The 13,393-nt window shown below is 37.1% G+C and overlaps 1 protein-coding gene across 1 annotated transcript in view; it reads right to left on the minus strand.

The window, feature by feature from the left end:
- alk (ALK receptor tyrosine kinase) overlaps positions 1 to 13,393 on the minus strand; it is a 512,699-nt gene that overhangs the window by 96,244 nt on the left and 403,062 nt on the right. The gene's annotated exons all lie outside the window — the stretch shown is intronic.

Consider the following 13,393-nt stretch of genomic DNA (forward strand, 5'->3'; position numbering starts at 1 on the left):
TGACCGGGGTAAGAGCAGGCCCTGAGTACCCCTCTTCGTTCCCCCGCGTCAGCTCGGTCATCTCGGGGATGCTGGCAGAGGGTGAAGCTTGGTTTTCTGATACCAAACCTGCACCCTCTGCCATTTTAGGCTCTTGTTCACTTTCACACATGCGTTATGGAAGCAGGGATCCAGCTGTGGCTGTGGACTTGAACAGATTTCAGTGTATGTATGTATGAATGTATGTACGGACGGGTGGAGAGGTGCTCAGCGTCCTGGCTTCTGAGATGGTAGCCAACCATCGCCTGCCATAATGTAGTCAGTGCACAGGCTAATTTTATTAAGCAAATTGAATAGATTTTACTTTGCCTTTGGCCTACTAACCAATGACTTGTCTTATCTCATTCATTGCTCCCTCCCTCTCTCCATAGCTGTCTGTCTTTCTCTCTCTTTCTCTCCTCCCCTCTTTCCCTCCATCCTCCCCGCCCCTCTTTGTTCACCTGGCTGTTATGTTTTTGCATGCTTGTTAGCGGGCCTCTAATCTTGGCACAGCATTTACCTTGACATCTGATTCACTCAGCGTGAACGAGATCTGAGAAGCATGACAAAACGGCATCGCAGTTGTTCTAAATAAACGCACAGACGGAGACAGATTTCATGCAAAGTGGCTACACTTAAACCAAATTGGCTGCATATAAATCAGAAGGAGCCGGACATTCGGCTGAATGGGAACGCCATTCCCAACACATTACAGAGCTATTGCTGCAGCAGCGTCACTGGAGAACGATTTTCACCAGAACGAGAACATGACGGATTTGTCCGCGTGAGCTCATTTAATGTTGAAGCTGCTGCCGTCAAACCCCTGTTACTGTAGCACTATGGGGAAAAAAGACAAACCTTTCCAGTTCAGTTCTCAGACAGTGAGAAAGGGATCGAGTAAGAGAACAAGCCTCCTTGTTAGAACTGTCTTCGTATTTATCTCCAGTTTCCTTGGGGAACTTCATATTGTGCGCCCTGACAGTGACAAAAGGTCCCGCTCAACATTACATCCAGCCTCATGAGTGATGAAGCATCCAGAGATAATTTCATTGTTTTAATCATTAAATTACCTTCTGTTTTTCATCACAAATGTGATCTTGCTGATGAATTACACGAGGTATAATACATATAAATTGTTATAATACTTAATTATGATTAGGATGCCACTTCAATGTTCTCAGCTGCCATTCTGACATAACTATTATACTCTGAGACTAAACATATGCTTAGAAAAAAAAAACTCCTTTTTTTTCTAAGCATAGTTTTTCTTTTCAAAATACATTTGGTAGTTGAAATGCTTTACAGTATAATTTACAGTTTACAGCACAGAACCAGTTACAGTTATATCTTGTTATGATATCAGTTCTACACACACACACACACACACACACATATATATATATATATATATATATAGGTCATTCTAGAATTGCGGGTACATTTTGCGTCTCCGAGATAAATCTTTTATTATTTTTTAAAAACAAAAAACTTATTGAAATAGTTTTGAAAAATTACACATTATATCAAGCTATCACTAAAAATAATGTTTATATGTGTATTTAGGAACAATTTGTCATAAAAATATTAAATTAAAGACTCCCTCTATACTTATTTTTGACTGTCTATGCCTCCTGAATCATACATTTAGCTTCAAATATCATGAAATAATTACGTCTAATTTTAATCTTTTTTGTGTGTTTACTCTACTAATTTATTTAAACAGTTGCATAAAACATCTATTTTTTGTATTATTTGTAATTTTAGTCATCAAAAAATCCATTTTGTGTTTGTTCCTACGTTCTGGACAACTCGGTTAACTCTGTTATAAAAAGGCACAACAATCTTTAAAGCACTGATAAAAAAAGCATGTGACTTGCTCCAAGTGATGTCACTTCCTCTGGCGGGAAACTCATTATTCCTCTTTCATTAATTTGTACAAAATGTGTAGGATACACCAATAGTAGATTAATCATTTGTCAAATCTGTAATTGTGATATTTTAGTGAATCTCTCATTCACTTTTTTAAAAACAATAATATGATAAAAATACATAAACTTCTGTTTTATACATGCCATGTGGTACAGTATCTGGTTTGAGGTTAGCATCTTGAGCTAAAGCACACAATGGTGGAAAATGTCAACTCTGTTATTGTCAACTCTGTAACAGAGATTTTTCTGTTCGTACTTTGATTTTTTAAAATAATTTCTAAAAATCTTACAAGTTTAAGATCAGCAAATATTGAAAATATTAAATTTGAAGTGTGTTCTATGAAAATAAAAAAAGTTTAACATAAAAAGAAAATTCTATTTTTTGTCTTCTTTTTCTATTTGAAATGTACCCGCAATTCTAGAATTACCCATATATATATATATATAATTGTGGAATAGCTACTGTAGCTACAAAACTACATTTGGCTGCAAGCTCTTAAAAAAAAATAATAATAATCATACAATACTGTGCATAAGTCTTGGGCCACCCATCCTTTCTTTAAATAAAATTAAATCATATTTTGTAGATATAGTAATTATGGATAAATGTTTTTAACAAGCTGCAAAGTGCCTAAATATATAACATTTATAATTGCTTGTTTATGTAATAACCTGAGCAGCAACCTCATTTCCCCTCTCATCTGTTCCAAACAAACACTCAGCATTCAGCATCAGCAGTACACTAATCACCGGCCTGACCGACTTAACAGTTTTTGATGCTTTAAAATAAACTGATTTTTTTAAAGGTCTTTGGACTGTCTGTTATTTAATAAATAAATCAATTAATTAATTAATTAATAAATCCTCTGAAACTGGGAGCCACAATCTTGCCAAAAGTGTGAGCCAAATTCAGGATTAACCAAAAAACTATTGCTTGGCTCTGGAACTGTACTCTGGCTCTGGAAGCAATAAAATGTAGAGACAGTAGGGGTGGCTCCAGATTTGTTTTTCATAGTCCTGTATGCCAATGCATTGTTTTAGCTCTTTCATGGTAAAGATATTATATCTTCATTCTCTCAACTCTTTGCCAGAGACCATACTAAGGCCTGGCACCTCGACTCTACTGCTAAAACATTTAATGACTCCTCCTATGAATGTAACTAAGACCTGCCGCTGCTTCCATTTCTCATTATGATTCACATTATAATTCTTGTCATCATTTCGGGTGAAGCATCCTGATCCATCCTTTTCTGTGATGTGTGTTTGGATATGAACGCTCACCCATTACCTAATATCACAATCCGTTTTCTGATCACGGACTGCATGGGGTCTGAGGCGTGGGGTCTATGAACTGTTTCAAATTTGGTTAATCTTTTTTGTACGCTCTGGGCCATGCTTTGTTTGGATTGGATTATAATATTCAAGGTCATTGCGGTGACGTTCGCGTCTGTTTACGCAAGTGTTCATTTGCATTTGCATGTCTATCTACTGCATTTGATTGACACGGACAAAACCAAACACAAACACAGCATTCTTTTTTTGTTATTATTGAACAGTCTCGGTGGCTTTTTACAATCACCAATACCAGATACATTCTGAAAATTATATAATACTACAGCACTGTTCAATTCTAAAATGTAATTGGCCAAAAGGTGTTGATTAATTTTTTAAAGAGGATGACTCAAACAGTAGTGCTGACTGCAAAGAGTGTATTAATGGTTTTCTTTATAATGCATTATTATTTTTATAATAACAACCTACAAAGATACTTATACAACAGATGCACTTTATAAGTGAGGAAGGGAGTCTCCAATTTTAGTGCTAAAAATGTGAAGTAACGTTGTACAGATGGTACTCAAACCGTATTCTGGTTTCACCACTGCGTCTCACGGCGGCAGCATTTGGGTTTGTGCGTTTGCTGGATTTTACCACTCGGTGGAGCTATATAACTATAGACAGATGCCTCAGGCCTTAGTTCGTACTTTTAAGGATTAATGAGTCACGCTCCTTTAGAGCTGCACGTAGTAGCGGATAAAATCAAGTGAAACATTGTAGTTAAACGAGTTTAGAATCACAGTACTAAAATTACAGTACAAATGTAGAATGTAAATTAGATTAAATTTCATTAGGATCGAGTTTAAGCAAAGTAAACATTAATACAGTGAGCCTTTAGATTTTATCATGTGTAATTAGAAAAGCTACGCGTGTAGGGTTTTGTGTCATTTTATATTTTGATTTCTTTAAACTTGTAGTAGATTTATTAACTGAAATACATTAAACTAAATGATCATAAAATTCAAACAATGTCAGGATGTGCTACTGTGTCAGGAGATGTCGATGTTTTTTGCATTATTATAAGAATTAAATGCAGTAGGCTGTTATAATCATCATAATGTTTTTTTTTTTTTTATAAATAATAAAAAACATTTTAACAAATGACATTTTTACACCCCAGCACCCCCGTTGCGCTGTACCACCGCCGGCAAAACCTTATGAAATACAAGTGAAACATTAAACTAATTTACAATTACAGAACTAAAATTACAGTACAAATTTAGAATTTAAATTGAATAAATTCCAATCCAACAGAAAAGCCAATGTAGCACAATTGGTAGCACTGAAAAATGGTAATGCTGGAAATGCTAAAAAGATATTAACTTTACTTTTTTACTTAGCATGAACATCATGCATCATAGCGCCTTCAAATTTCTAAGATCTCAGTCCGACTGAGCATCCATGGAATATGCTGGAAAACATGTCAGATTCATGGAAGCCCAACCCTGCAAACTTAAAGAATCTGTTCCTAACATCCAGAGAAATTAGGATGGTTGGACATCAAGAGAACAACCCGTCCCTTTTATAACCTACTGTATAACAGCATGTCAGCTTTATCACACACCCCATCAACAGTGCATTTTTCAATTATTTGATTCCTTACATGAGCTTTTTAGCAACATGTCAACTTCAGCATAAATACATAGCTGTCATCTTTTTAGAAAAGCTTGGAGTGACATTCTAAAAATAATGGCAATAGTTCGGCGAGTACATGCACATGACTTGCCACTGCGCACGCCTAGCCATTTTGTTCGACACTCGCCCAACACCGCAGTGTTAAAGTGAAACAACAGATGCATGTGACTATATTTATTCCAGTTGGTATAACTGACAGTTAAATTATTTACCAAAAAAAGGAAAAAAAAGCGCAGACTTTCCCCACCAGACAAATCCCGCTATGCTCTCCAGTAGCTTCACATATGGCAGCAGGGGGCGTAGCACACAACTCTGGGCTGTGTACATGAGCCGTCTAACTGGATCTCCTTCCTTTCCTCATCCATATCTCTCATATTTCATCACATAATTACACGAATCCTCCGTCATTTGGGCCAAGGGTAGGCAGGCCCACCCTTCACTATGATGCTCCTGAAGGCAGTAAAATTATTTAGACACAGGACAGAGAAAATTACAATATTTGCACTGGGTTTAATCCAACACAACACAGTGTATCACTATTTATATTCATAAAAACACTACACTCAGGGGCTAACACACCTGATAAAGTGAGAAAACAACAGAACACACGCAAAAGCATGTGAAATGCAGAAGTCATGCCGAAGCCACAGAACAAAGAGAATGTGTAAGAGATCCTGCATACACTCGTATTGCCAAAGCTCGGGATCACAAGTCACAAAAAATAACATCAGAAACACATAAAGCAAGATTATACACAATTATCTGTGAGGTTAAAAACATACTAGTGATGAAAACTACTTAAAAAGAAGGAAAGCAAAAAGGAAAAGTAGTAGTAGTAATAATAATAATAATAATAATAATAATAGTATGACTATGACTACTGTACTACTACTAATGATAATAATAATAATAAATAGAGAAAGTGCAGTAAAAGAAGAATCATTATTGATACAAAAAAAATGGGAAAAGAAAAGGAAAAATAAAGATTTCAAATATTTCAACGTGACGGTAAACATTAACATGTATTTCCCTCTTTACACTACAGTATGTCACTTCCCTCGCTCACACTTGAGTGCTGCAGCTGGTGTGTAACTTTGCGGGCGACTGTAAATCCATGGTCTTTCAGCTGCTCCTGTCGAGAGGCGCCACAGCGGATCGTCTGATCCGCACAACAACACGATGCATCCTCCCATTTTATCCGGGCTTGGGACCAGGACTGCATCCAGTGGCTGGGGTTTGGCTATTTTATAGGAATCAGACCTGCACCTTTTGTTTGGCAGGCAAGAAACCAACCGCTGAACCACCAGTCCACCTTGTAATCGGATTTTAATGTTCATTTATTTTATTGTATTGTTGAATGGTTCAGCCCTATTATGACTGTTCCAATTATCTTTGTAAATGTGTGTCAATTTCAACTGGATTAGACAATAAATAATTTCTCTTTACTTAGAGAGAAGAAATAATTGGCGCCCCATGTCAGTGAGCTCAGGTCGTGATACGATAATTCGGAGGAATTAGGCGTAACGATTCGCTCTAATTTTATGAAATAGCGTCATGAGAATTTTATGAAAGTACAAATTTGTAACATACTGGGTTGTCATTTCCTGGGCCGGAAAATACCAGGAGATTAAATATTACCAGAAATAAATACAAATGTAAAATAATGAATGCAAAATAAATGACAATTAACATACAATCATAAATTTTTTCCTTTCCAATTAAGAAATCTTACACTTTATGAATCTAGGATAAGATTTTTAGAAACAATTTTCATAAAGCTAGAGAGAGAAAGAGAGAGAGAGAGAGAGAGTTATATAATACATTTTAAATGAATCTGCTTAACGAAGCGGCTTACTGCGAAATCATTTGCAGCCCTAATTATCAGCTTTCTGGAAGTTCGTTCTAAAGTCTGATTACTGAAAATGTGCTGAGGTGTACATAAGGTGTCCAGCCAGGTACTGAACCCAAACTTAAAATATGAAACACTAAGGACTTTTACACAAAAGTGTCTTGGCTAATGATTTCCCATTTGGTTTGTCCCACAAAATTAGTGATAATGGATGCAATTAGCGTGCTGAAGCGCTCCACTGCAGGCAGCTGTGCTGCAATAATACACCTAGAGACAGAATGACTGCCTGGTGTCCATGTTGATCAGGGTTTTTTGTTTTTTTCTTTCTATTTCACAAATGCTGTTTTGACCTCTTTCTCAGTTAAAGCCCACTGCCATGCAAACAAACCGGTTCTTGCTATGAGACTGTATAATCCCTCATAACCACAGGTATGCTAACCAAATATGATTGGTCAGTGCTAAGAAAACATCCCTATAGCAACAGATGAGTATAATGGGTATTATAGCTATGTATATACAGTATTATTCCAAACATATTCTGTTACATTGTGATGTTTTCATTTGAGGAGAGGTTCACTGTATTTACAATTTCTGGAAGGAGTCTCCAGTGTCAGGACTCTGTGACAACAAAACCAGGTTCTGTTCCTGGTTAAATGACAAGTGGTAATGGTTTTTCTTGTTACTGAAACTTAAAGAGAAAGAAGAAAAAATAACAAGGCTGAAAAGAAAGAACTCGTCTCGTGGATGTTCCTTACCCCTATTATCCCAGGGGATTCAGGGCACTAGGTGGGGTACACTCTGGACAGGGTGCCAATATATTTCATGACACACAATGCTGGAATATTCGGAGGAAACCGAGTGTACCAACCATTAATTTGTGCAGCCACAGTATTAATGACAAGGCGACCTTGTCACCCACTGTAAATGTACTTATAAGTGGATAAAATAAATAGTACAGTATAAAGCATCATGCTTTAATTAATAAACATAATAGATATACATAATATTGCAAACTGCTGTGGTTTTGGAGGTTTTGGTGTGGTTATGGGAAATAAAAACAAGTCTTCAGTTGGCTCCATCGCATCAAATCACTTTCATCTTTTATCTTTTGTGTTTTATTCCTCTTTTACATTCACATGATGCTCCTTGTTTTCCTTGTTCGATGTGTGTGAATGATGATTTTACACCTGCTGATTCTTTACAATGAATCAACTGTGTGTATGCACGATAGCAACTGTTGAATTTATCTCAGGAGTCCTTGACTGTGGTGCGTGAACATGATTTACATGCTAACTGCTTGTATCAGGGAAACTGGCGCTGCCATCTTATCAAACATCTTTATGAAAATGATCGCACAAAAGAATAGAGAATGTGTAGCCTTGAGTCTGTTGGAGAGATGTTGGTACTACAGTTCATGCACGTACCGTGTGTATGTGTGTGTGTGTGTGCGTGTGTGTGAATGTTTTTGTATGTGTGTGTATGCGTACGTGAGACTCTTTGATGTTTGATCCACAAGGAAAGAAGGAAGCTGTGAGATTAAAGGATCTAACCATCCATTTGTGAGATACTGATTTCGCCGATGAGATCTCACGGCTAATAAATCTGATGCGTCAATTGGAAGTCATTTCCTTAAACAAAACGGGATGTGTTGTAATATTACCTGCATGTGTCTCCATCGACCATTTGTTATGGGATTCCATTAATCGTTTCTGCTAGAGAAAGGCTGTCAATCACTTTAATTAGTCTACCGCTGCTTTTTTGTTTAGACCTAAATGTGCTGCTTATACTGTACAGTATACCTGTACGCACTGTTTAAATGTTTTAATCATGAGATCTGATAGCCGAAAAATACAGATACAGTCGATTAGTTGGAGGGATTTATTTTTTACATTTCATGACAATACTGGGGATTTCAAAACGATGAAACGTTTCAAAAAACTAAAAGTTTGGACACCCCTTCTACTGTAACTTCCTGGTCTTCACTGATTTTTATTTCTCTCTACACTTATTTCTCTCTAAAACAATGCTGAAGGCGTACAAAATATACAATACTTTCCTCCTGTCTGGCCTTAGTTATTTTAAGTACTGATGTGCAGATGCACTATAAAAAAAAAGAAACCTGGGATAATAAAAAAAATGTGTTGCATTGGATATTTCTAAATCTGTAAAATAGTCTGAAGAAATTTCACACCGAAACCTGTAAACAATAACCTTCAGCCTTAATATACAAATTTGTTTTGTTTTGCTTTCTCTCATTTCCCCAAGGTAATTAACCGAAGCCATTTCTGTGAAGAAACTTACCTTGGAACAGGATTTGTAACTATACAGTGCACTAACTAATATTCCCGGTGGGGTAGAATTAACAACATGCCGCTTGTAGCTTACGCTTATGCTTCGTGATCCGGGGCAAATTACTGCCAGGATTGAAACAAAGAGAGAAAACAAAACAAAAAAGAAACGTAAGCCTTCAGTTATTTCTCATTTCGCATGAAAGAAAACAAAAGAAAACACAAAACACACAACATAAATGAAATAGGAAAAAAATAATGGTGCATATTGGCATCAACACTAAAGACTAATTCCATGTATTTATTTATTTATTTACGCAGCACATGAGAGAGAGGAGTGAGGAGAAGGAGGCACAATGTACGGTTAGACGGGGAGGTCATTTTGTTTTGAGGCAGAATTTTAATTCAGGTGAGTAAGTGAAAGGCGTTAGAGCGGAGGACAGAATCGTCGATTTCCGCATGAGACAAATTCCACAAAGACAGAAATGACAAAACCTTTCAAAGTCCCTGTACACAAGTCACTCAGGCGTCACACTGCGTACACGAGGTTACACAACACTCAAACTGTGACATATCACAACTCTTTCTTTCTTTCCTACTTTCTCCTTTCTTCCCTTCTTTTCCATTCATTCATTCTTCCTCTTCTTGTTCCTTTTCCTTATTTCTTTCTTTCTTTCTTTCTTTCTTTTCTTTTGCATTTTTGTTTTTTACTTAAATTTGTGCTTCTTCATTATTCATGATCTTTTGTTCCTTTCTTACTTTTTTCTTTCTTCCTTTCTACCCCTTTTTCTTTTTCATTATTTTCCTTCATCCTTCTTTTGCTTTTTTCCATTTTGTTTCTTCTTTCTGTGCTTCTTCCTTAATTATGCATTTTTGTCATCTTCGTTCCTTTCTTTCCCTGTTTTTTCTTACGTATTTTTCTTTATTCAGTTCCACTGTTTTGTTTTTGCTTAGTGTGCTTCTTTTGTACTTCTTCCTTAGTTTTTTTTTTTTCTTCCTTCTTTCTCTTTCTTTTTGTTGCTTATCTTTGGCCTTATTCACACGGGCGTTAAGTTTTTGAATAAACAAACGTGCTCATGTTGAGTTTTTTAGTGACGCTTGATTGACTTCTACATCAGCGTTCGTTTGTCTCTGTCTTACGCCAGCCTGCAGCCCAAATTGTAGTTTGTGTGTTAACCTGTGGGGGCAGTGTGTCGGGAACTGGATATGAAAGCCCGCCGCTACTGGGTTCACTCTCTGACTGCACAACGTCGGATTAAAGGAAGTTTTTTTTGTGGTTTATGTAGAAATGTGAAAAATTTCTGCGTAGGTTTTTCAACAATTATTTTTTTTAATTTTGCCTTTTTCCGCATTTCCCTATGTATAGCATGTAGGATCATGGGATATATCCGGTCCTCCGAAGCGTAAAATGAACGTGAAAAAAACTAACTAGAAGCGGTTCCCTTGTGTTTGTTGGGTTTTGAACGCCAAGAAAAAGCTGCATGCAATGTTTTTTTTTTTTAATGCCGTATAAACGCCCAGCCGGGCAAACGCACATCACCAAATCTCGTGTGAAGATTCTCATTGACTCGCCACTTGATCACGGGACACTACGAACGCAAGGAAAACGCTCGATTTTAACGCCCGTCTGAACAAGGGCTTCCTTTCTTTTTTCTTATGTTTTCCCTTCAGGAAATTTGGATTAGACAGCGTTATATGTTCTGATAGAAACTTTGCAGAAAAAAAACATTAAAAAGCAGAATGACTGTATTCTTCTATTGTACCAAGCTCGTTTAAAATCCCACTACATTATTCTTCAGCAGTTTTGTATCCTTTAATGGTTCCACAATAATCTTTTATAATGGGATCCTGAATGTTGCACATATTTCCACAAAAAAAAAAAATCTTCTAAAAAGTTTTTTTTTGTCAGCAAAAAGGTGAAAAAACCAAAATCAATTTGTAAAAGCAGTTTGATTTCAATAATAATAATAATAATGCAGCCTCAGAAGCAGTGAAACATAATCAAGTCTTTCTTGCCCCCCCCTCCATAAACCCCCCCCCCCTGAGTCTTTGTGTGTTTGTTCGTGCCTCCGTCATTTAACCACCTCGACATTCCTCTTTGCATTATAGTGCAGTTACTCTCTGAAAATAGTGACCAACTGTTGAGACCTCCACAGATAAAAAGGTTAATTTTCACTGAATCGGGTTCTGACCTCGGCATTATCCAACAAAAAGCCTTAAGTAAGGCCTGACTGAGGAGTCTCTCGTTCCCGTTCCTCCACCCATCACACACCACGGGAAGCTCACATGAGAAGAAACGCAAACACACTGCTTTTCTACACCGCGTAGCATCTTTCCATTTTCTTCCCTTTACTGATCGATGGGAATAAATCTGCAGTAATACGCCGGGATTACGATACGGCAGTGTCGTTTGTAGAAAATCATGTGCGCTGAGAGATCTTGACAGCAGGCGCTTCCAGATAAGATAAGATAAGTGGCAAACACGTCTGAATTCATTGCAATGTCACTGCACATACAGTATGAGAGCATCCACTTCCTCCATAAACTCAAGCATGAAGGACAGAAAAGAAAAGACAACATAATCAGATCACTGAGTGTTAAATGTAAGATCGCAGTGAAATGAACACGTACATTCAATCTGGTTCAATCCAATGAAACCAGGCGCCGTCATGGAGCAGTCGTGAAGGAACCTTGAAAGGAACCAGACACAAAAGGGAACCTGAGCTCCTCTGGGTCACATGGGAAAGTGGTGCTTACGAATGAAGGTGCAGAAGAGGAAAGACAGAGATTGAGGAGTGTATTGAAAAGATATTTGGCACAAGATTTTGAAGTGGGAAGTCAGATGCTTGTAATTACATCATTTTCAACCTCCATGTGTTTGAGCTACAACGTGTGGGAAGACGGATGCCTACATGTTTGTCTTTTGCTCTGAGTAATCTATCCAAGCCGACGGTGATGATGTGATTCGTATTGCATTCGTCTCCTCAGAACAGTGAACTGTACAGCCAGTGTTAAAGATTAAACAAATGAATATATCTGCATATGAACCGATATAAATCGAATACTAATAACATCGGCAGTATCACACAAGACGGAGTGCTGTTGTACTGAATATCAGCACCAGGACACAAATACTGTATAGTATCACAGCCAGGCTAATGTTTAATGTAACATCATGTGATATTGCTTTTATACAACAGTTCTAAAGTATGAACATCATTTATTACAAACAGATTATGATTTGTTGTTTATTGATGCAGTTGTTTTTCTCCGCGAACACATATAAACTGAGTAAACGCGACTTGCATTATGCAAAATGTACAGTATAATCCCTTGTTCCACACACTAAGTAGTTCCCTTGATCAGGGCTTACAAAGGGATTTGGGATTCAGCCTTGTGTTATAAGTTAGTTAGTTTTGTAGCTGAAAAAGAAAAACAAAACAAAACACGGATGGTGCAGAAACGATTCACTTTGGAACGTGTGTTCTTGCTGGACCTGCTTCCATGACTGGAGGTAAATGTGGGTTTTTGGCAGACAGCTACTGTCGTCTTCCCTCCTTCCAGTACTGCGGACCGTACGGACCTACATTCACCCATGCTGGCGAACAACAGGTAGTTGTAATAAATGACATAAAAATATGTGACGCGGAGTGATACATATACAGTAGTTAAACATCCTAGTGATGTTAAACAGTCAACCCGGACACGGACTCGAGGTTCAGAGTTTGCGGCCTCAGTCATTCGCAGGAATTAACTAATGATTTTTTCGCGGAACGTCCTGGCAATTTCGCTGAAACCGCAAATATCATTCACAATTAAGAATAATATTATTATAAAATACAGTATATTACTGTATACAATTTTCAAGTACTGTAGAGAGAACACAATGCAACTGTAGAGGAAAACAACACCACTTGAATTATTACCGTATTTACCGTACAGTACAGATACCAAAGATCGCATGAGTGAAAGTACGGACTGTATAGGTGTGACATCGATATTTTACATTCTAGCACTGTGTACAGAAGACAGCACTACAGTACTGTACAGTATACAGGTTTACCTTTACAGTCTTTTTTTTAAGGGTAATGTATTAAGCTGAGTTTGAAATGAAATTACACTCAGCTTAATACATTACCCTTAAAAAATAAATAAATAAATGAATGTAAAGGTAAACCTGTATAGTTTGGTATGCGCCTTTTTTTTTTTTTTGGTATTTCTTTGGTAAATAAATGAAAAAAGTGTTTCGGGAGCAGATTTAGGGTTTAAACTATAAAAATGGGCATTTTTTTCACAATTCACGGATGCTCTAGAAATGTAACCCCAGCTAATTTCAGGGG

Source organism: Clarias gariepinus, chromosome 13, assembly GCF_024256425.1.
Source record: "Clarias gariepinus isolate MV-2021 ecotype Netherlands chromosome 13, CGAR_prim_01v2, whole genome shotgun sequence".
NCBI lineage: Eukaryota > Metazoa > Chordata > Actinopteri > Siluriformes > Clariidae > Clarias > Clarias gariepinus.